Source organism: Equus przewalskii, chromosome 8 (assembly GCF_037783145.1).
Source record: "Equus przewalskii isolate Varuska chromosome 8, EquPr2, whole genome shotgun sequence".
NCBI classification, from domain to species: domain Eukaryota; kingdom Metazoa; phylum Chordata; class Mammalia; order Perissodactyla; family Equidae; genus Equus; species Equus przewalskii.
In genome coordinates, this window is record NC_091838.1 from 62,007,730 (window position 1) to 62,032,993 (window position 25,264).

The window sequence follows — 25,264 nt, forward strand, 5'->3', positions numbered from 1 at the left end:
ATAATGTTACATGTCAATTATATCTCAATAAAAAATTTAAAAAATAAAAAAAACAATAAAGAAAGAGGAATTAAGGATGTTTATGAGCACCTATTATATGCTACATGCAAATACTTGACATATATTGTTTTTTCCTAAAATTGTGGAGAGTTTTTTAAAGAACAGTTTTAATGACATATAATTAGTATTCACTTTTTTAAAGTGTACAAATCAGTGGCTGTTAGTGTATTCACAGAGCTGTGCAACTTTCATCACTATCTAATTTTAGAACATTTTCTTTACCTCATACAAGAGAGTGTTCTGTATCTCAGATCAGCACTTCGTTTAGAACGAAGCTCAAACAAGAAAACAACAAACTTTGAACAGAACCAGTGTTTAGTTCATCAGAGTCACTCACCAGGCAGCCAAAGTGTGAAGCCCACTGGTACTGTGAGCCTAAGCTGCAAACACAGTCAGGATCTCCATGTCCCACTTTGGGATTCTATTCGCTAAATGTGAGTTACTGAATCTAGTACTCAGTACCTTTATCCTTAACAGCTCAAGCATCATGACCATCTACCTTCTTGCCTCCAATGTATCCTCTAGAAGCACTGAAGCTCCTGGAGAATGCTCCCATCATAAAGTCCACATCCTCGGGATCCAGGCCACAGTAATGTACCACACATCCACCTGTAGGACCCAGAGTCCCAGGGCTGTGAGCTTCATCTAGATACAAGTATACCTGGTATTTCTTAAGGACAATCACTTCAGGGAGGCGACCAACCCATCCCGTCCTGCTGGCTAAACGGGATAAAATATACATACACTTAGCCTTTCTAACTCTCAAAATTAGGAACTGGCCACTTTATGATTGCTAATTTTTCAAGTTTACTGCATTTTAAATGGTCTGACAACTCTGCTTGTTGTTTTAAACTGGCAAAGTTAGAAGATGCCGTGGGTAGGCCGATGTCTAGCGGAAAAGAGATTGGATCTTTCCTAACAAGCACTGAAACACGACTGATCTTATTTCACCACAGAGAGAGAAAGGTCACAGCAGATTCCTCTAAAGCTTGTAATTGTAGGCAACCTTAGACTTTGCATCACATTGCATATGTAACTGAAATGACACAAAGAATAAAAAAAACATTAGAAGGTAAGAGAATAAGTGTAAGGGCTGCCAACAGGTAACCAAAATAAAATATTTCTTTGAATTAAAAAAAAAGAGAAAAACACAAATTTCAGTGTGTTTTTAGTGCTGCGATTATTTAATTCCATCAATATTAATGAAACACCTTCATGCTGTAGGGTAAAGCTAGATGTGACACTGCTCTTGAGGAGCTTATGTTCTGGAGGAGCTTTGGGGAGATACTGATCTATCAACCGGTAGTTACATGATGTCAGACGGATTGCAATGGCAAAAGTTGAGGGAGCCGTGTGAGGGGCATCTCATCTGGACTTGGCCTTGACAATTGACAAACCTACTGAAGGAAGTGACGCTTAGATTGAGAACTGGACAATATGGTGACATTAGCCAAGTGAAGAGACAGAACAAGAGTGCTTTAAGCAGAGCACAATCGCATACACAAAGGTCTAGAAGCCAGAGAGAGCCATGGCCGAGGGTTCCCCACTGTTGTGGGGGCTTCTGTCATAAGCAACAGGCAGTCAGCATGGCGGGAAGACAGTGAAAACAGTAATATTGTTTATTTATTGAACAAATAACTGACGACACATTTGAGACTGTTTGTCCTCATTAGGCAATGTTATTACTTGAAAAAAAAAGGCAATTGAGAATCCAGTCATGGGACCTTGAAGCCAATGGGCAAATTTATCACCTTTTAAAATATGCCAACCAATCCTGAGAGGACAGTAACTGCAGATGATTCTTGTTCAATAAACGAACAATTTGCTTTGGAATAGAAGGCCGAAACATCCCGAGGGGAGAGGACTGCTGCCCGGCGACCTGACAGCGGGTTCATGAAGCACCATCACTGCTTGGACGGTACTCAGGGAGATTTTCAGAGGACAGGTTTGTCTTGGGGGTGTCATTATTTGGCCCACTTAACAGAAGTTTCAAGCTGGTCAACCCTTGAAATAGGGCTCTCTTCTCTTTTTAGCAGGGCTTGAACAAAAAGAAACTTGAAATCAATTAGAGGGAACGAGGAAACGTATTTCTGTCTTTTTGGAGACAAAAGATGTAACACAATTGGTTAAAATTCAAGGGGAATAAAAACCTCTCCAGGTGGGGCTGGGGGTGGATACTGCAGCCCTAAAGTTGAGCCGTTGCTTCAATCGCAGGCTTGTGCTGCCATCTTGTGTTGGGAAGGCTTCCTCCACCTCCGGACCAGCTGGCAATTTCCTGCTGTTTCTGCTGTTCTCCTTATGGCTCCATCAGCAAGATGCATTAAACAAATATGATGCAGAGAATCCATCAGGGAATTTAACACTTCGCAGCCTGCCAGGAATTAATTTCGCTACTGACAATCTTCCCTTCTTCATTCCCTTTCTTCTTGAAAAAGCAAAATTTCACCCTTTCAGCAGTCTGATCGGTACCCAGCCCAGCCTTGATGGAGTCACACTTTGACCTTTTAAAGCACGCTGGAGGGTGGTAGTTTGGACCATTAACCGCACTCTCCCCCTATAGGATGGTGCTAGTGTTTCCACTGTAGAAAGCTCCTGAAGGTACTTTTTACACCATGGATGCAGGGAAGTTGAAACGCTCTATCAATAAAGTCATGGAAGAATATTTCTGTCTCCCCAGTAAGCTCACCTTTTATTGTTCCCATCCTATATTTGAACGATGTTCACCTATTCAACAAATTAGCTTTATTTAATCAAACAATTAATTTATTGTCTATTTGGTATTAATCAGAGGCCCCTGATTGCCAAGTCAGGTGGTTATTGAGAAATGACAAACACAGCCAACCTGGGTTAATATCATTCCAGCCAAAAGCAAAGAGGTTCAGGTTTTGGCAGCTTGTGCAGTCTTACTGTGGATAAATAGGCAGTATCTGTTGGGCTTTGGAAATACTGAAAACAGGCCACCCACTCCCATCTTTGAAGAACCAGGTTGGAGTCCCTGACCTAGATGGGCTGACTCCAGGCATCTGCACGGTAGAAGCACAACATATACTCTGCTCTCAGCAGCAGTTCTTTTCAAATACGGCCAATGCAGGGCTGTGAAATGAATAAACATCCACAAGACAAGCCATCTGTTTGTTTGTTTAACATTTCGACAGTAATGTGAACCTGAGCTCACAGACCTTTTCAGACCAGCCAATTGCCCCGAAATCTCTGACGCTGTCTCCTCATGTCTCTGGTTCTTTACCTTTCTTCAAGGAGAGTCTCAGCAGAATTTTTTTCCCTTTCTCTTTGCTTTTTTTTTTTTTTTTTTAAAGCTGACAGAGGAAAAGAATCCATAGAATTAAGCCTGGTTTACTCTGAGCTGTCAACATCCCTGTGACAGATGATGGTATATGAGAAAGTTTTAGGAATGAGCAGGGGGAAAAGAAAAACATTTCATAAGCCACCGAGGGCAGGATCAAAGGGAGATGTCGTGAAGGTCCCACCCCTGCACCCTCTCTGAGGCTGGGCATGTTGGGAGAGGGATCAAAGCAGGAGCAATTTCAGACTTTAGCCTGGTAGTTTATTCTTTGCTTTGAGGCTGATGCTGGAGCTAGCTGGGCTGAGCTGCCCAGAATTAGAGAGGGCAGCCCCCTCCACGAGCAATTTGAGGAACCTTCCACTAATTCCCTAAATAGCTCCCTCGCCATTACAGTCACTCCTGTGTGCTTCTCCTCTCCGTCTCCGGTGCCCAGATAAATGCAAACCTATCATTTAGGAAGGATATAAGCTAAACCCTCAGTACAAATACTGCAGATAGGATACACCTGGCACAGATTAGGTGGTCAAGGATTATTTAATGTAACAACTAAATTAATGCATGGATACATGAATAAGTGATGAGAAAAATAATTAAATAGGTAAGTAAATAAGGCAAGGGAACTGACAGTTATTGAGCACCTAATCAGACTTATTTTGTTCCACCCAAGTTATTTCAATAAAAAGAGGGCTAGTCTAAGGATCTCCATAGAAAGGAAATGGAATCAGAACAGAAAGGTCAGGAACTGAGAGAATATTGTGTCTTTTTCTCAAGGTCTGTCTCTTTTTCTACATGTCTGCTTTGTTCTCCTCTTTCTATGGCTGCCTTTCTCAATCTCCACTCCACGTATTTTCTGCTTGCTCATTAATTATGCCTACCCATGATTTTGGCTTGCTATATAGCTAAGGCAGCCATTTTATTTCTTTTTACCTTTTCCTTCTTCATCGTTAACTATTTCAGCATCCCCATTTTCTAAATTTAAATTCCAGAGAGAATAATTTGATCACTGTAACTTGCTAATTTGTTTGTTTATTTCTGAGCAGGCCAATTGGTCATGGTTGCTGACTTGCCTGTGCACCGTCTGCTTTTGGGTCTGGTAACTTCCTTGGTCCAATCATTGTGGATGAGCGGAGGGAGGGTGGGATCCCAGATCACCCACATGGACATTAGACAGCAGGGGCTGTAGGGAGCCAGTTTCTCTCCGGAGGGGTTGTGGGAGGATGTGTACTTTAGGCATTCTGGCAAACTCCTGCATGACAAGTTCTGATGAAAGCGCTCTCCCAAGTATTACCCTATTTAATCTTCACAATGATCTTATGAGGGCAGAAAATTTTTATGTGCTTTATAGATAAGGCAACCAAGTCTTAGCTAGGTGAAATAAACCTCTTGAGACCACAAGGCTATTAAGAGACAGGTCCTAGATTGGATCCAAAGCTCAAGCTCTATCCCTAACCCCTTCCTAAACGAGAGAGAATGGTATGTAAATAATATTTGTAAAAATTCTTTGCGGTCCAATATGGTCCAGGAGGTTCAAAAGCTGAGATTATGAGTTGGCACCATTTCGGGATGATTGACATCAACTTCCAGGTCCAACATGCAGATGACCTTGGAAAGTACTACATACAGTCCTTCATTATCTTTACAGCTAAGAAGTCAAAAGGGTCAGAATCTAGAGTGGATCTGTTGAGTAGGGATCTTTAGGGCTCATTTGACCTGGGTAGATCATTCTTTCCCAACGATGGCCATATTACATACGTTCAGTGTGATTGACCAGACTGGAAGAATTTAATGTAGTCATCAGATTTGAGGTCAGGAGGCCAGTAAATGGGTAATTATTGGAACAAAGATTGAATGGCTGGTTTGGGGGGAAGAGGAAAGAGGGCTAGAATGGCATCAAGGTATTTTCTTTTATCAGACTCCCCTCCCATATCCCTAACATTTTATTTCAAGCGCTTTACTTGCCACAATTGTTAAAAATGCCTCTCTATGTACCTATTGTGGTGATGCTTTATGTTTCCCATCCTTCTGCTGAATTGGCTCATTTATCACTAGATCGTGCTGATTATGATTATTTTCAATGTCTTTAAAACAGCCTGACCTTATTTTTCATAACTTTCTTTTCTTATCTGGTTTAGTAGGATGGCTCAATATATTGTAAATATTTGAGCAAACATGCTGACCATTATGTCCCCACTGCCTGGCAAAGTGCCGGACATGGGTGCTCGACAAGTATTTGTTGAATGCACGAATGCAATAAATCTTCACCCTAAAAACATAATGTTCATTGCTAAAAATAAGACTGTGTTATTTTAAGATCATTACCCTTGCAACATTCCCTACTGGATTAAAAAACAATCTCAGTTCCCTTTCTTTTACAGGGTGAGCATGAGCATAGCAGAAAGAGAAATAAATCTTGATCATAACATGCTGCCTTCAAGGCCCAAATTAAATTCCCACTGATGTTGGCCTTACCAAAAATTTTAAAAGGAGCTTTTAGAAACATATGCCTTAATTTAAAAGACTGGAGATTTTTACCTATTAGTATCATAACAGTTAACTTCATAGAATTTTAGGGTGAGTTAAATAAGAATAAAAGGAAGGCTTTGTAAACTAGAAGTCACTAAGCAAATGTAAGCTATTAACAATATCAGTGATAATGACAACCCCAGCTGGGGAGATTTCGGGGGTAGGTAGTGCTTCTTTGTACTCCTCAATGAAAATACATAGAGCCATATTTCTATTCTCCCTACTCTACATCAGTCTCCAATGGTGTCTTAGCTCTTCTCTTGTTCACTACATAATGCTGTCCCCTTGTCAGCCACTTGTAACCTATAAAATCCTTCCAATAACCTTATGAAGTAGGTATGTATACAGTTACAGAAACAAGCGAAGAGATTGTTTAACTTTCCTAAAGTTGCAAATAGCATGTTCTATTGGCTCTCAGATGCTAGGCTACCATCTAGGTGATGATGATATCTGAATAAACCCTGCAGTCAAACCTTTAAAAGACTCCTTGTCTGTCCAAGGAGGTCCCAGCTACAACACTGCAATCTGGAGGCTGCAAAATTCCACTTATCATTTTCAGAGCCCTCAGGAATACAACAGTTATTTGGAAACTTTAAAAATGTGTTTACAAACTGCCGTCTTCTTTACCTACCGTCTGATGTGTGTTCCCAAGTGTGCACTGTGCCCTTCTTCTTATGAAAACACTGAATAAATCCTTTGAATCACTTCATGAAATGATAGGTCTCTTTATCAGAATAAGCAAGAACCCAACTGCCCCATTAGAAAATGGCTTTTCCAGAAGTGAGAGCTGATAGATATCTGCTCACAAGAATAGCCCACAGTGATTAAGAAGAGTGAGTCCATTGTCACTCAGAGGTGGCACTGTGTGGCAGTCCCCACAAGCTGCCTCTCTCCCTCTGAAAAGAAATCTTCATGCTATATCTGGATGCTTTGTTTGGAATCCATTTTAACGTGTTTGAAGTGACCCTGGTTTGTGTCTTTTCTTTCTTTTTTTTGTCACTGTAATTTTTTAGTTCAGTATTTCTGTACTAAAGAAGAGTAAAAATGTCAGGACCTTGCACAAATTGTACTGACTTGACCCTTGTAAGGCAACAGCATGCTCTCTTCCACATCATTACATTTTATTACACTCCTTGCCACATCTCTGCCAAGGAGACAGGAAGCACGGTGGACAGCGTGTCCCCCTCCCGGCTCAATGAGTCCATAACCTGAACCTGCTTTATCACTTCTGGGTGTGTTCATCATCCCATCCAACACTTGAGCAGGTTTGCAGACAGACTGGATTTGCTCAGTGGAGCAGCAACCTTGGTGGTGGCTAGCAGTTCCCTAAAAGCCAGGTGGCAATTAATCACGCAAATGAGGGAAGGCAAGATTTGCATTAATGGAAACCCATTTCTGGAGTCTGCTCCTCCACCACTGATTTCTTACCAGAGGAGTTAACAAAGAGCAAAACAGAACCACTGAGGTTTCACCCGTTCTCCCATCCACTCAAATTTAAAGAGGCTAATGAAGTTGTGGGTGTATGAGGGAAATGGGAGGAAAAGGGGTTCAGTGGTCAGAGCTACAAAATCCAGATTGTAGTCAATCTCTGCAGACAGTTTGTGGCATGAACTTGGGTGAGTTATCTGCCTTCCTTTGCTCAGTCTTCTCCTCTATGAAATGGGACTAAAATTAATGATGAAATGGGACTAAAATTACTGATGAATTCTGATAACCACCAATCATACTGAATGAAAGATTAGGAGAAAAGGCATTGTATTCTTGCCAAATATGAATCTCAATGTGGTCGGAGGATAATCTGAAAAGATAATTTCATTTAAGAGTAGAGACAGAAAGAGGGAAAGTGGTATAGGATTTCTAGGATGAAACAGGAGACAAGAGGAAGGGACAAATTATGAAGGTACTTGATTACAATAGTTTTATGATTTCATTAAGATTATACTGACTCCTTGGGACAACAGTTCTCAATGGGTATATTACCACCCCCTAGAGAGTAGTTTTGAAATTTACAGGACTGTTTTGTTTATTATAACGATTAGGGAAGCTCTCAGTGTATTGGGGTCAGGATACTAGAAATCCTGTGATGTGTGGGACAGTCCTGCCCCAGACAAATTGTCCTGTACCTGCCTAAATTTTGAATGTCCACTTAGACATTTATGAGATGAGGAAAGCCTATTTATCATTACCTAATACTAGGAATTAACCTTCATTTTTTATTAGTATAATACATTTTTTGTGTGTAGTTTTAACATACACTGAATTTTCTAAGAATGTGACTATAATATAAATTGAAAGAACATCACATTTTGTCTCGTTCAGAACATCATCAGGATTTGTTTATTTCAGAAAATCATATCACCGGTGGCAACATCACTCGTGGTGTATGGGTTGCCAGTATTACTGACTTTGGGGTCAGCTGGATAGTACTGATGGGATTCTATATCTCTGTATAGAGGTGCAAGTTTCTGCTTATTTCATTTAATCTCTCAGTGTTATCACCTCCCAGCTGTTACTTTATGAAGTGCAAATGATTTTATTTTAAATTGCTTTCCCCCTTATTTCCCCTTCATATTATACTTAAGCCATTTTATTGATTTTTGAAAACATTATGTATGTGGGTGGATTCTATTATCTCTGAATTTCATTTCAGGTTAATAAAGGGCATATTAAGCCTCCTTTTCTCAGTAGTCAGTTGTGCTTAGTTGTCGTTCTTCCTCACTTACTAAGATTTTTCCCTCTTAGGGTTCAATATTCTTCTTCTATGATCTGGCTTCTATCCATATCAATCCAATCAGAGAATCGTGTTTGCATATTTTTAAAACCCAGCTATAGACTAGATTCAAGTTTTCAACAGTGGTAGTGTTGCCCAGATCCACGTTCTGGAATGTCTGTACCTTAGCCCTAACCCAACTTTACGGGAATCTCTATTACAGTAGACTTTGTTAGCCCCACTGAACAAATCAAGGCTCCAAGAGGTAAGAGACTTTCCCAAGGCCTCAAAGAAAATCAGTGGTAGAACTGAGATTGAACTCCATTCTGTCCGTAGCCAAAGATTGCTACATTATTCTACCATGACTCACACCTTCCCATACAAAGGAAATGAACTCATAGTTAACATATAGCAGTGATTTAATAATGAGACTGACTGAATTAATTACTCACACTTGGGTGTGTAGACTTCGATGTTTTAAAAAGTACTTGAAAACTACCAGCATATTTGATTCTTCCTATAAATTTGAGAAGACCGGACAAGTATTGGTACCCAAGTTAGAGAGAGGAAGGAGATCTTTTAGAGTTATACAAAGGAGTCCTCAACAGTAGATCCACAACTAGAACCTAAATCTCTGGATTAACTCTAACCTTATGTCCTTTCTACCATATTGAACTAAAGATTCATTATAGATACGGATATTGTTTAATAAAAAATAGGTAACATTTAACAGATGCTTAGTATCTATGTGATGCTAAATCCTTTACATACACCATCAGATTTAACCTTCAAACAACCCTGTGGGGTTAGAACCTCATTTTGTAGGTGAGACAACTGACAAGGGCAAATGATATGAAAATCTCAATAGTATTCAATTCGTCATCGTTAATGTGCAAACAGACAGAACACTAAAATCCCTGCCTCCTTGTACTGAACAGCACTCTACAAGTTTCTAGCTGTGACTGGTATGAAATTTTTTCCCCCTTTCATCACAGTGAGACTACAGCAATGGAGGAGAAGGGTTAAGATTGTCAGAGCTATGTAAAATATTATTTAGATGTGAGGTATTCCAGGAAAATGGCAAAGGATTGCAGAGGATAAGGAAAATAGAGTTTTATCCCAGGGCTAGCCAGTGTCAGAAGAGTCTGTTTTCAATAGTTTGACAAAAAGCATTAGCCACCAAATCTCACATGGATTCTGCAAAACGTTTTATTCAGAGCCCTAAGACTCATACCACACTTTTTACTTAACTCTGATTCCCTCACAATGTTTTGACGAGGGAGAGAAGATATCTTGTGGTCTAAAAAGGGCAGACCTTGATCTCCAGTTCAAGGACCTTGAAATTCAGTTGCTGTGCGACTGTACCAGCTACTTAACCTCACTGGACCTTAATTTGGCCATCTGTGAAATGGAGTGGATACAATTGAAATACAGAACCACTTTGGCAATAATAAGCTTCAATCAGTGGCTGGAAATGCCTGGTTACCAGTCCCTGGTAACCAGAAAGCTAACATAGGGGTTCAGAGCTGATAATTTTCAGATAGGGCTGGTGGGTGATCATTTCCTTCTACTTGGTCTGCTCTGTAGTTGCAAAAAGATAGCAGAGAATAGAAAAGTGGCATGAGCCCAAAGCTTCTGCAGTGTGGATAGAAATCTCCTTGGTTATATGCTTGTGGAGTGCTCAGCTGCAAATCCCAATGTCCTTATTCTTAAATTACAGCTACTGAAGCAAATCCTAAATTGGCTCCCCCAAAGACAGCAGCAGTTGCTGGGCTGGATAGCATGACTTCCACTATCGGCAACAGGCAACAGCAATCACAGGACCAGCAGGGTCCCCACTCTAGCTCCTTTTAGGATGTCATTTTGATTTTTATCCCAAATGTCACTTCACATCTGCATTCCTTGTTTGCTATTTCTCCAATTAGTATTTCTTTTCTGTATTCTATGTATTCTCACCTTAATGTGGTCATCATTACAGTTCCAGGTCAACAGAACTTGTTGTGGTTATTTGAGCATCCCACACGAAGTGATGAAATAATGGAAAAAATTTAAATGACAACTAACATAATGAATGCATGTACAGAGAATGCATGTATATATATCCTTCACCAGGGACATATAGTAGGGTCTAGACTACTAAGGTATTAGGAAGCAGAGTAGAGGAATTCTACATATATTTGCTAGTTATTAAAATGTAGATCAGTTACTCTGTGATCAAATCCACGTATATACATTCTAATGTCCTGTTGTGTTGACTTCTGAGCTGCAGCTTAAATTTTCCTTCAGACAGGTAGAATGTCAAATTTTCCTTTCTCTTGTAAGCATCACTGGAAACTTGCCCAACAGACTGGGAAATATAAGCACAATGTAATTGAAAGCTTGTTTTTATTTTTATTTTGAATGTCTATAGCACTAGCATCCACCTGAAAAGACTGGTACATGCCCTTAGGGCCTAACGTAGTCTAAGTTAGATGGACAAGAAAATTCAAATGTAAGTTACCTAAAAGGAGTGAGGAGGGAAACAATGAATGCAATGGAGGGAAGTCTGTCAAGTCTGTTCTGCAACTGAGGGTGAGCTGTGGGTCTAGAGGAGAACAGGCTTTGGATTCAAGTCTGACTGGAGGCAGATGAAGGTCAAGTACAGAGCTCTGACCAAGGGAAAAGATTAAGGATCAACACAGGAGTAAAACCGATCTTTTGTTGGGTATAAGCCAGAAATAGAAGGACAGAAGATTCTAGCAACTCCCTCAGTTTTCTTAATGTGTCAGTAGCAATCAGGCTCAGAGATACATAGATTAAAGTAAGCCTGAGATTAATTAGAGGACCCCTTGGGCATGACAGAGGGATCACACCATCTCCAGTCCTCCCCACTCCCAGATGCATGTGTACACACATAACCCTTTCACTCAAATCTATTCAATTTCTAAATATATCCAAGCATTTTTCCTTATTAAAATAACATTATTAGTCTCTATGGAGTAGTAGTGCATTGTCCTGATATAGCTCACTGGTTGTCACTAAAATCTTTATTGGTTAGGACTCATTTCCTGACCTTTAAAAATTTATATCCATGCTACTTGGCACAAACTTGCCATTAATAAATGGGTAGATTCCTTAAAACATAGGATGCCTGTTTTTGGAAAACTATCTTTCATATTTGAATAGTTCCTTTGAAGATGAGATTTCACCAAAAGCTCTGGAAATGTAAGGAGGAACAGCTAAGTGCTAAAAAGAAGGGAAATGATGCCCTTCTTAGATATCTGCTGGACAGAGATGATCCTAGCAATACACTCTCTAAAGAGCTCCCGTCCAAAGTGGAAGGAGGGGATAATAAAGTGAGTCAGTGCAGCTGCTCCACCGTTCTTAGCTTGAGTCAAGAAAAAGACTCTAAAACTAAGACGGAAACAAACCAAGAGCGATCTGGAGACTTCAATAATCTAGATACTCTTCTCCGTGATCTGACTAGTTCTGACTTTCACAATAATTCCAGGACCATAATATGGTAGTAATCTGGGGACCAAGCAACAATTGTTTCAAAAAACAAGTTATCTGTGTGTGAGAAGTCCCCAGTCTGTGCAACCCATTTGCCTTCTATGTAACTGAGCAGTGTCTCTAGATAACCCTGTTTCTGTTGGCTTCGGCCTTCCTGTGAAGAATATCAGTGCTTTCCCCATGTAACCAAAACATGTTTTCAAATTATAGTGTAACATTTGACCAAGGACAATAAAATCAATACTATCTAGATGAATTCTTCAGGTTCGGGGCATTCTGGAATCTTAGTCCTCCCAATCTCCTCCCCTGGTTACCATTGCTGTCACTGTCATCCAACCTGATGCTAACCAGTGAGCACCCCTGCTGCTGACTCCATCCATGCTCACTTTCCATCACCACAGTCGTAGTTTTGAAAGGAAAGGTTTCTGGCCAAAATCAGGGCTCTGTGCTGTGGGTGTCTTTACTACTCTTAGATCCTTTTGTATGGCATGGATTTGTGTATTTACCCTCCCTAAGGAGCACCATCCCGATCCCAAGTGGCTGGGTAAGTCCCAGCAGCAGCACAACATGGTCCTTCCCAATTTTTTTTTTTCCAAAAACTAGGCTCAGCAGGCCAAGGACTGCAGGCCAGGGATGAGGCCTAGTCAAGAAGAGGGCTCAGAGGAGCCAGACTAAAGTTTGGTCCAGGAGAAAGTCCTTGCTAATGCAAACCCACCCTTACTTTTTGCATTTAGTTTGGAGGAAGGTGTCAGACAATGCTCATGAACCCTTTGGGGAAGACAAAATTCTGTGGTTCTTCAGTCTTATTTCAGATACTCTTCCCTATGTTGGATGCAGTGTTCATTGCTTGGAAGAATGGATGGCCACTCTTAGATGTTTCCAAATGAAGGGAGGCATTGCTTCCCTAGAGTAAAGGGACTAGAATTCTTGTCAAATGACATGGCCTAGAGTTTCACTAATACTTTTGATACCATCTTGTGTGATTTCAAACACAAGTCATTTCCACTTCTGAGCTATAGAAATTCCACTGTAGAATGAGGATAACACTATACCAGGAGTTGGCAAACCATGACCGTTGGACCAAAGCCAGCCTACTTCTTCTTTTTGTATGGCCTGTAAGCTAGGAGTATTTTTTTACATTCTTAAATGGTTGGAAAAAAAGTCAGAAAAATGATGATATTTTGCAGCACATAAAAATTAGATCAAATTCAAATTTCAGTGTCCATAAATAACATTTGATTGGAACACAGATGCATTTCTACCTTTACATATTGTCTATGACTGCTTTTGTGCTACAGGGGTAGAGTTGTGGTTGAGACAAAGACCATATGGTTCACAAACCTAAAATATTTACCATTTTGCCCTTTATAAAAAGAGCTTGCCTATCCCTCCACTAAACCTCCTTTACCTAACTTAAAAAAATTAATGTGGGGAGAAAAGTCCACAAAGTCTTTGAAAGAACTTTCCATACTGCAGAACACTTACACCCATGGGAAATTGTTACTATTATTGTTATTTTTGTTTTTATATTAAAATCACATTTATGGGAGTCTGAATATCCAACAGCATGACTAACTGATCCCTAAATAATTTAAATCTGCAAACATTTCATTGAATGGATGGCTGCATTGTTAGTTGAAAGATGAAAGAGAAAAGAATTGCTCTTATTAATCTGACTGCAATGAAATTTGTTCCTTCTTCTCCATCGAAAATATAGCTGAGTCCTAGCCTGGGGAATGTATTTGTAACAGAGTGTATATTAACAGAAAACTGAGAATAATAAGCCACATTGATTTAGAAAAGCATAAAAAAGATCTGCTTTTTGGTTGAGAGTTGTCCAAGTGAAAAATCCTAGCTGAAAAATGCAGTAAAAGCAAGTGGCTTAGCAAGAATTCATGGAGCGTCTACTATTTACAGAGTAATGAACTGTGGAAAGAACTATGCAATTGACAGGTCCTGTCTTGGACAACTCTCTCTGCCTTTGGGCTACTTCTTGACATTCGCACACCCCTACCCATGAATAATATTCATGCCTGAACTTCTAGGCAAAAGCCCAGTTCTGGGCTTTTCTTGATGTCTTGCTTATCACATTGGTTTAGCTTGATGATAAGACAGTTATGGTGGATAAATCTCAATAGATGGGTTGAAGTTCTATTGTAAAGTTACTTGAGTGGCAGGATGATATGTATATGCTTAATTCCAAAGACAGTGAGCTATTTTAAAGTTTTATAACTGAGGGTGGACAAGAAGATTGGGGCTGCATTTCAGGATGATTAATCTAGTAGCTGTGTGTAGGATGGATTGGAGTGGGGAAAGGCAGAGAGATCAATGGGGTAGTTTTCCCACTAGGTCAGGCAAAGAGTAATGAGGCTCTGAACTACTGTGGGGGCAGAGGGAATGAGAAGGAAAGAACAGATATGAGAATCAGTGTAGAAGCAACTGATTCAATGTGGGAGTTGAAAAAGAAGGTCTTTGAGCTATAGATGCCATTAATGGAAGCAGGGAAATTGGAGGGAGGAGCTGGTTTGGGAGGGAGATAATGAGTTTGGTTTTGGATATGTTGATCTGAAAGTGTCAGCACTACATGCAGGTTGAGATGTCAACATAGTGGATGGAGATGCTATTCCAGAGCCCAGGAGATAGTGGTAGGAGGTGGGAAAGGAGAGGTATTTCTACTCTGACACAGAACAGGGGTCTGTACAGAGCTCAGATGCCAACAGCGACAAAGGAAGAAAGGTGGTGGGAGCAATGTAGACAGCCAGAGAAATATTTCAGTATTATCTCAAAAAACCTGATGGAAAAAGAAAGAGACAAGTGAGTAGTATTAGAGCTGGTCAGAAAGAGAAATAATGTAAGAAAGGATGGCATGGGAGAGGCCATACAGACCACAATGCCAAACAGGATAGGTCAGTGGAGGGACACAAGAAAGCCAGAATATAGATGTGGGAAACAAAGCCAGTTTGCGCTAAATATTGCAATAAAAATTTCATTACTTCGTAGCTCATCAATATTCCAGAGAGAAGTAAATAATGTTCTCCCAATGTGCTCTATAAAACTTCTTCCTTCCCTTTTCTCCACTCCAGAGACAATTTGGCTTTTCCTAAATCTGATTAGACTTCAATCCCCTATTGACGCAGTTATGTCTTTGTTTTATCACATATGTTTTCCAGCTGCCAAAAAACTGAGGAAGGAAATAATCTAAAGAAAAATTCTCCTTTCCTCTATCAAACCAGCAGATAGTTCATAGCAGTTTTGTTTTCCCCAGGTAACTCTGCCTCTCATCACTTTATTTTTATTCTCTTAATTCAAGACATATTTTGGGAACAAAAATATTTCAAATGAACTTCATGTTCATATTTCTTTCCCTATGTTTGCCTTTATTATTTTTTTCTTCTCTGTTTTGGAGCAAAAGTTAAGGGTTTCTGAGTCTGTAAAGATTTAGAAGATTTTTTTGGTGATGCTACTTACCCTGCTTTCCTCAGCAAGTCTGCTCCTTTGCTCAGACAGATTGCTAGTGTTGTTTTGTTATTAATCAATAGATGGAGCAGCAGACATGGATGAGCTTTCTGGTCAATTAAATCAGATCATGTTTTCCATGATTAAAGTCCTTTCTCAGTGGTTCTTACTATGACTCCAGGTTGTTTTTTCCGTGAAAAATGTCCAAACAGCAAAATCATAAACCATCTCACTATCTATCACCTATTTGCATGTATTCAGTGGATTAGGATGTGCATGCACGTGTGCGCACGCACACACACACAAGCACATGTGAGCATACATGCACACACACCACTGGCAAAATGTGTGCAAACCTAGTCAGATAGGCTTTCTCATAGCTTTCCTATAACTAAGTGGCACTGTACAGAAAATTCGCAGACCAAGTTGTTGCCTCTTTATCTTTACCCTGAAAGTGAATCCTATATATATGAACATGTTTAAAATAAAGATCATCTCAGAACAAGCAATCAAGCAGTTCATAAAATATATCCTAGGCATTTTCCATTTTAAAGATGGAAATAATATTAGTTAAATAATACTATTTCCATCTTGAAATGATACCAAAATATTGAAAAACCCCTTGGACAATGACCTTCTTCTAGGTTCTAATCACCAACACAATTCTTTATAAGTTATAAGCCAAGATCTCGGCTGCCCAAGCTGTGGGCTGCACTGGGGCATGAAGACACTTGGCAGAGATGTGGGTGTGTTCAATCACCAGCTTTGTCTGCAATCTGGAGGGCAGCATCAGAAAATGACATTTTACTTGTGTAGTGTCTGAGAGCAGGGCTGAGCATGAAGTCATGTGAGATGGCCAAGTGAGAGAGGCAAGAGGGGACCTTAATGAGGGACAAAACCTGTCTGTGGAATAGAAAGAGCAGCTGAATATCATAGATATGAAGAGGAAAGATAGATCCAGCTTAGGGCCTCATGGAGGAACCTGCAGAATGGTTTGCTACTCTCTCAACCAAATTGACTGGCCCAGACATGAAGGCAGAAAGTCTTACTCCACTGCGGAGCCTCTACAGTTCGGTGTCTCATAATTGTGATGCAGCAAAATAAAATAAGATGTGCAATTCTTTTCTACAGGAATTGCATTTATGGAAGTTTGAATATCCGACAGCATGACTAACTGATCCCTAAACAGTTTGAATCTGCAGACATTTCATTGACTGGATGGATGCATTGTTAGTTGAAATTTACTCTTCTTATCTGTACTGCCAAACCAAGACTGGAGTGCTTGCTCCAGAATACTAGAATGGTACAGAATACCAGAGCACCTACCAACACCATCACAAGGTGATGTGAATACTGTGGCAGGGTTTTATGTTATTATCAATATGACCAGCTTCTTTCTTGGCCTTGGCCCCCATATGCCTTCACACTTTTCCCCATATGCTTGAAACCATTGTGATGTGCCCTAGAAATAGGAGTTATTAAAATAGGGGCATAGCCTGGGAAAGAGTAGAGCTTTCCAAAGGGGACCCAAGCAGGATCAGGCAGGCAGACTTTGAGATTGACCACTGGATCTAGACAGCTAGGCTTAGGGGCAGATGAGGTATTGGTCCATTGCAGGGCAGGGAGTTAGCATAATGGTGGCAGGAATGACACAGAAGAGGAGAAGCCTGTGTGTAGAGTGGTACACAAGTGTGGCCATGAGGCTGAGGTCAGATCTAGGAAACTGTGGAGGGAGGTGAGGCAGCACATATGCAGCCTTCAGAGTCTGATTAGACCCGAGGGGTGGCTGAGTGATGCTGCTCACCTCTCTCTCACTTCAAGACTAAATTTCTTTGATGGCTGTGATCTCTTTCTGGTCTTAACCTATGGTTTTTGTCTACAGTGATGGTGTTGGAGGGAGTTTAAAGTGCCTTTGGCAGAAATAGTCTTCTTGATTGAAGTCCTCGCTTAAAATGGATCCCCTCCATTTGCACAGTGCAGGACCTTTTCTGTGTAGCTCCAGCTGAGGTCTTCAGGCAACAGCTGATCATGAGATAATGCTTCAGCACTTCATGCCCGACAATGTGAGTTCATGGGAAGCAATTAGAGACCAACAAGCCAGATTATAATCAGGGGCTAGAGCTTCCCATCCATAGACAAATCCATAAATATTTATTCTTGGCAGAAATGCTTTGGATGGCTGCTCACCTTTTTTCCAAAATGCTTCCTTTTCTCAATTCATTTAATTACAGTAGGGAAAATGTTTCGTTTTTTCTTTAGCAGTTGCTAAATCTCTCTTTTATCAGAGAAGTTATGGTCCAGGCAGAGCTGGAGTAAGGAAGGGTCAGCCAGAGGACTTTCCTTTGGTGTCCATTTATAAAAGGATGTGAAAACACCATAGGAATAAATCAGAAATGTGGTATGGCCTGTTTTATCTAGGACTTTACATGTGACTACTTACAGAACAGGAAAAATATAAATTAGGCCAACTTTTCCAAAGTAGGCAACAACTTCAGATGAAAAGAAAAAGGGATGCTTGAGAGCACTCACCCTTCTTTGATGCAAACACACAAATGCAAATGGGATAATGTCTTGAAAATATTAAATTCTGTGTTTTTTATTCTTCATTCACATATGTTTTATTCCCTAGTAGCCACTTGACATTATAGACTCAAGGAAAGTGGGATGAAAAATTCTACCTTGGGAGGGAAAAGGAAATAATGTAGAGAAAGTTCTGATTTGAAAGGAAGAGCATATAGAAATATTAATTCTTTCACCTCCCAGTTATTGTCAAATGGAGAAGGGAATGGAAGTCAGTCAAAACAGGAGTTAAGACACATTTGTCCTAACTTTCCCATTTTGGGTTGAAAATCTAACAGAGATGTATTAGGTGAGTTGAGGGAAGTTCCAAAAGTAGAGGTATTTTTGACTTATGTCTCCATTACAGGGTCTGAGAAGAAATGAACTTTCATGGTGAATCCTCTCGCACCAACCTGTGGTGGCCACCTCAGAATACAATCCTTGATGTAGAGTGTTTGTGCAGAGAGAAGGACTCTGTCTGTATGATGTGGAAGATATGAGGAATTCTCACACCTTCTGCAGAGAGATGTGGGAAGTAGCTGACGGTGCATGTTGGTGAGCTTACCAGGAGGGATGTCATGGGGATGTGAAGTAGCCCAACAGCTGACGACTGTTGAGCAGACCATCTGTCTAGGGATCAACAAGGAGTTATGGTGATATCTCAGAGGTATACACAACACCAGCAATTACTAAGGAGGGGCCAGTTCAGAAGGGGTGATCATAGGACACTGATCAAAGTAAAAGAATCTGCCACAGATTTTATCTTTTGATGCCAGCAAGATGACTCATCACCAGGTGAAAAAAGGACGCCATCCCAGTGATCAAGGTAGCCAGAGAAGAACACAAGGATTTATGTGTTTTAAAATGATGCCTCCTCTCCCTGCCACCAAGAGGCCATGTGTGATCTTCCCCATCCCCTCGATAATCGCCTGCTATCTTGGAGAGGAGCGAGGGAAGAGGAAGAAAATCTGCAAGTCGAACGAGCTTTTCTGAACAAGATTGGATCAGGAAAGGGACTGTTTAGTTTATTTCTGTTGGACCAAATTTAATGGATAAAATTGATTTTAAGTTTTCCCCCTACTATCCAATACGATAAGGGCTTGCAAGGAAGATTAGATTAACTCTGGGGGAATGAAGAAACTCAATGTCTTTATGTATCTGAATGTGTGTCTAATTTTGACCTCACAATGTTAATTATGTTTTATGTTTATTTTTCAGTTTCATTTTATTATCTAAATTTTAAGAACTTCAGTATGTCCCCTAAGAAGTTATTTAGGTCAGTAAAATTGCAAAAGTAAACTGGAGACCATGAGCTACAGAAAAGTGGGAAAAATGTTCTCTGAAAGTGAGAAAGATATTCCAATGATAATTCTGGAAACAAAGTTTAAAATCTTATACTTTTCTACATACATGCATATACATGTATATATCCATGCTAAATAAGAATGTGTGTCAAACAGATATGAGCTTTTACTGATAGAAAAATTTGTGAAATGATTTAAAAACTCATGTAATAAATTCCTTATTTGGAACATAAAAAGAGAAGAATATGATTTATGTTAATGTAAAATATTTTCTCTTTCTATTTGAAATAAATGAATGAGAACCAAGTTAGTAGCCAGCTGGTACCCCTGCACACCTTGGTATAGCTCTGGCCTAAGATTTAGAGTTTTCTGCAGGCAGCAGAAATAGTCCATCCAGCCAGAGGCAGTGAAATTTCCCTGCTGTATTATCTGCTCTTCCCTCATCCCCATTTTTTTTGGCACTACCTCTCTTTCACTTACACTGTCATCATGGGATCAGCTAATTTGTTCCTCATGTCCTCACTCTCTGGCTACAGTTAGATGTCCATATTGGACCAATGATGCAAGCTGGGACAATTGGTTCCTTCTCCAGGAATGTTGAAACCAAGAAGGAAAAGAGAGCTCAGTCTTATCTGTATGGCTAATACAAGCCTTAAGAAACAGGTTAGCAAATGATCCCATGTCTGTACATGGGATCAGACGTGGAGGTTACAGAAGAAGCCCTGCAGAACATGGCACCCCGAATTACAAATATGACTAGGGCTGGCAGAGCCTGGTCTGGCTGGCCTTCAGCAAAACTGAGAAAACTGACAAGTCTGCTACTGATGGATCTCATTGCCCCATTGTGACACTTCAGTTGGGCCCCCCATTTGCTCCCAGTGACTTTTAGTCACTGCTTTTAGCTGTTAATTTATGCATTAGTGGAACACATAACTCAGAACACAGGAAGGTTTTAACTTGGGGATAAGGGGACCATCTTCTTTCTCTCACGGACCCATGGGATGTCAAAGTCTCAGCCTCAGATTAAGTGCAGCAGCCATGTGGGAGAAAAGGCGCCAGCCAAACCAAGGATGGGCAGTGAGTGCAAGAAGGGGAGGCCCTTCCTTCCATGTCTTGTTGCTTTAAAGGTCCTGAGGAAGAAGCAGGCTGGTTAGAAATCTCTGTTGTTTTTGTCTTCAGTCTACTGAAGTTCTCTACTCTATCCATTTATGGTTGATTTGCTATCTTCTCTTTCTCAAAGCTTATTCAGAGATTTTTGATTCAAGGCAAGGAGAAGTGGGGGAAACAGTTCCTTTCTTGAAGTCAGGGCCCTGGTGGCTCAGGTGCTGCTGGGCTGCTGTCGTGGGCATCTGTGGTTTTTACCACCCAGCATTTGCTGGTAACAGAACATTTCCCGGTTCCCTGAGGAAGCACCCTGACCCCACTGTCACTCCACCTGTCTCAGATGGAGTTGACTCCCCCTGGCTCAGAGTGAGCATGTGACACAGACTGGGCCAATCAGAACATCACAATCTCCTTGCCAAGTGATTGATGGAAGAGTGACTACATGACCCAACCAGTGTTAATGAGATCCAATGGTCTTGGGCTAGGACCCCTGGGAAAGTTGCATATTTTTTTCTTTCTGGGACTTTTGGTAATAAGAAAGAGGTTGGCCTACACTTCTAGGAAGCACCTCGCAGAGCCTGACCATGAAGCCCATGACCCGGAAAGGCAAAGCTGAGATATAAAGAGAAGCCAAGCCATGATGATGTCTTTTGAGCTCCTGCATCTAGTTATGCCTGAAAGCCTCCTCTACTGGATTTTAATCACACAAGTCAATATGTGATTTTCATGCTGGAGCCACTTAAAGACTGTTTTTTTTGGGAGGGGGCGGTTTTGAGGGAAGATTAGCCCTGAGCTAACATCTGCTGTCAATCCTCTTTTTTGCTGAGGAAGATTGGCCCTGAGCCAACATCATGCCCATCTTTCTCTACTTTATATGTGGAGTGCCTGCCACTGCATGGCTTGACAAGCGGTGCATAGGTCTGGTCCTGGGATCCGAACTGGCAAACCCAGGGCCACTGAAGCAGAATGTGCGAGCTCAACCGCTGTGCCACTGGACAAGATCTTTGACTTTTTTATGTCTTTGAAAAAGTCCTCACTATTACTTCACCATCTATCTGTGCCTTTGGGAAAACCATGCAGTCTCTCTAGGCTTCAATTTTTTCATTCGTTCATTCAATATATAAAACTTTGGTACACACCAACAAACATCACTCATTCACTGTGCTCAGAACATTTGTAAACGGCAGAGGGCAGGATGTGTGATTCCCTCCCAGCAGTCCCAGCTCAGTCTCCGTGTGGCTCACTGATCTGGGTCAGGTGCCCATCCTTGGATCAATCACCATGACCAGGAGAATGTGATGCGCTAACTGACCAAATCAGGTCGTGAGATTTCTATGGGCCCTTCTAAATCTTCCCTTTTGTTTGTAGGTAGATTGGCTTTCAAGTTGAACAAGAACCCGTCTTAACAGCACCAGGAAAGTCTATACAATCTAAAGTGGCCGTCCACTCTGGAGGACTCACTTTTCTTTGACACCCTGAAAATGCAGATGCTTATGGACAAGGTCTTATTCTGATGAAAGTCTTCAGTCATTTGTCAACAGTTAGAAAATATTAAGTATGACTATCTCATGTTCTTCATTTCTCCCATAAACTGTTACAGGAAAAAAAGAAACTATACAATGTCCTAGCCATACTAAATGCCCATTTATAAAAAGAATATTTTAGCGAGGAGTGGGAGAGAAGTGAGGGGTTTCTTAAGTGAAAGCAATTTTAGGCTGCCAACTTTCACCAGATAATGGACTGTTCTAAACTGACTATAGTGGTAAAGAGTAGAATTCTATAAAAACTTACCTACTATTTCCAAGCAGATCAGAAATATTGTGGACCTTATAAGACCTTGGACAGATTTATTTTTTATATAAGAAGTAAAAAATGTTGAAAGCCATTCCTAATGAAAATCAATCTTTTTGTTCTATTATGCATTGATGAAAGAAGTTTCATGATCATTAGAACGATTGAAGTCTGAATTCTTTTTAATGAATATTACATATCTACCCATTAACAGGAGGCACTGCAGCCAGCCTGACTTGAACCCAGTTTTCATTCCCTGTAGTGTTTGCATCAGGGGTTCTAGGAGTCAACTCTTCTGGGTCTGTCTGTAGTGTTGTAGTGAAGAGGAGTGCTTTACTAGCAAACTGTAACACCTAGGAAAATAAAAGCAAGAAACGGGTTTCAGATCCAAACAGACATGCCAAAATTGAGCAAATGGAGCAATTATTCTAAAACAAGGATGATCACGGCTTTCATTAATTGGGAGAAGTGTCATCCTGTGATGGCATTTTCTGCCGCTTCATCTGTTTTCCACATGCAGCATTTGGGCATTCAATTATTGTCTTTATCTTCTCAATTGCTTCTCTACTCATATGTTCCCCATCTCAATGAGCAACGTTCCTTCTCATTAACTCCTTAAACCAGGAGCCTGGTCATCATTTTTGGTCCCTCTTTTTCTCACGCCTTTTACTCTGTCTCCGAGATTTATCTATCTTTCTTCCCAAATATCTCTTGAATCCTCCCTTTCTTGCCATCCATTTCACTACTTTCTTGGCTCAGGGAATTAGCCATAGAATACTTTCATAGTTTTGTATGCTGTTTGAGTGGTTTTTACTTTTTTGTTTTATTACAGAGCAATGCAAACCAAAACGCAAAAAAAACCACAGCAAAAAAAAAAAAAAAGCAAGCAAATACACACAGTAACAAAAAACTATAAAGAATAGCTATAATCCCATCTATGTTTCACATTCTTATTAAAAAGGAATTAGAAATGCAGCTATAAAAAGCAAACAAAATTGCTTAAAGTTACATCAACTTTTGCAAAACCGTCTCATGGTATTCCAAAATTAAAAATATTGAGGATATTTATTTTCAACCAAAGAATTATTTCAGTACTTTTTTTTTTTTAAAGATTGGCACCTGGGTTAACAACTGTTGCCAATCTTTTTTTTTTTTCTGCTTTATTTCCCCAACCCCCCCCCCCCCCGTAGACAGTTGTATATTTTAATTGCAGGTCCTTCTAGTTGTGGGATATGGGGTGCCGCCTCAACGTGGCCTGATGAGCAGTGCCATGTCCGTGCCCAGGATCCGAACCCTGGGCCGCCACAGCAGAGCGCACAAACTTAACCACTCGGCCATGGAGCTGGCCCCTACTTCAGTACTTCTTGAGCACCACCTTTCAGAGTATTCAGCACATAGCAAGTGCTAACTCAATACTTGTTCAACTGAAACTCAAGTGATGAAAAAATTATCATCAAAAGTGAATGTGTGATGAGAAAAAATATATTGATGGGCCCTCAGGGGTCAGTGGCCCCCCCATTTAGAAGTTTAGGGACTACTTCTAATATTTGTGGAGTCCTGGAGAAGAGTACAATGGAGGTGGATAACATAAGTCTTAAGTATTTTAGTTTTAAATCAATTTAACAAACTTAAAGGTTTATCTTCCTATCTTGGTAAATACACCTTCACCATGACTTGAAGTCCAAATCTGAATTTAGAATTCTTGAATTTCTCGGACTGCTGCTCGGAAATATGATGGTACTGGGAAAAGCCATGGGTCGCCTGCTATGTCTCTTCACAGTGGCTGTATCCTGCGCCCTGAGGTATCTTGGTTGCCTAGGGCTGGGCACACTGGCAGCAGGGTCTGTCCATTGTGGGGATGGACCCAGAGGATCCTACAGCACCCTCGAAGTGGGTTTACTCTTTAGTTGTGGTGTGGTTTACACATATAATTTGATTTTATTAATCACCTCTTTCTCTCCAAATCAATACTCCTTGATTTTTATGAACTTCTATATGATTCTTTCACATTCTTTCTTCATTTACTCCCAGGAGAATATGTCCATGCTCTATTGTTTCCTGCATCCTTACTGTAGAGGAAACCTGAAATCAGTCAGTGGTTCAGAGACATGTCCTCTTACGAGAACTGTATCTGTTAATGATTGCTGAAAAACGATCTGCTCCAAAATGTAGTGGTTCAAACAACGAAGATTTATTTTTTCTCCCAGTTCTGTGGGTTGGTTGTGTGGTTCCACTGCTCACTTTGTCTAGGCTTGCTCATGTGGCTGCGTTCAGCTGGAGGGTCAACTAGGCTGGAAGGTCCAACATGGCCTCGCTCACATGCCTGGCTGTTGGTGGTGGCTGCAGACCAAGGTACTGGGTTCTCCGCCACATGGTCTCTTATTCTTCACTAGGCTAGACCGGCTTCCCTCCATGGCTAGGTCATGGGAGTGTCCCAAGAGGACAAAAGCAGAAGCTGCAAAGCCTCCTGAACTCCAGCCTCTAGAATCCCTATAACATGATTGTCATATTCTATTTCTTGGTCAAAGCAAGACACAAGGCCAGCCAAAGTTTAAGGAGTGGTGATATACTCTCCACCTTTAAATGGGGGTAGTTGCAAGATACTGTGGCCCTGCTTTTCCAATCTGCTATAGGATCTTAGCTTCTTTCTTTGTTTACCTGAAGAATAGAGTATTAAAAAGTATCATTTACACAGTTTCAGCAAATCACCTTCCCATCTTCATTCTGTATTTCTGTCTGTCTTCTTAAGTTTAAACCAATCCATTTTGAATGTTAGTGGTAGATTATATAGCAAATTATGATTTAATAATTACAAAATAATAAATTCTAAGCTTCTAAGATTTTTTATTGAAATTCCACCTATAATTTTTAGGTTGAACATTTGAAAAATCATAATGGTAGGAAATAATTTGTGGCAATAAGGCGTATATACCTAAAACAAGTCGATAATAAATTGACACCAGC

The 25,264-nt window shown here is 40.5% G+C and overlaps 1 long non-coding RNA gene across 1 annotated transcript; it reads left to right on the forward strand.

Annotated features, from left to right (window-relative positions):
- The first annotated feature begins 1,868 nt into the window (after positions 1 to 1,868).
- Positions 1,869 to 19,641, forward strand: LOC139085267 (uncharacterized). The gene is made up of 2 exons (XR_011543491.1): positions 1,869 to 2,005; positions 18,469 to 19,641. It is a non-coding gene; the product is annotated as an uncharacterized lncRNA (long non-coding RNA).
- The last annotated feature ends 5,623 nt before the right edge of the window (positions 19,642 to 25,264 follow it).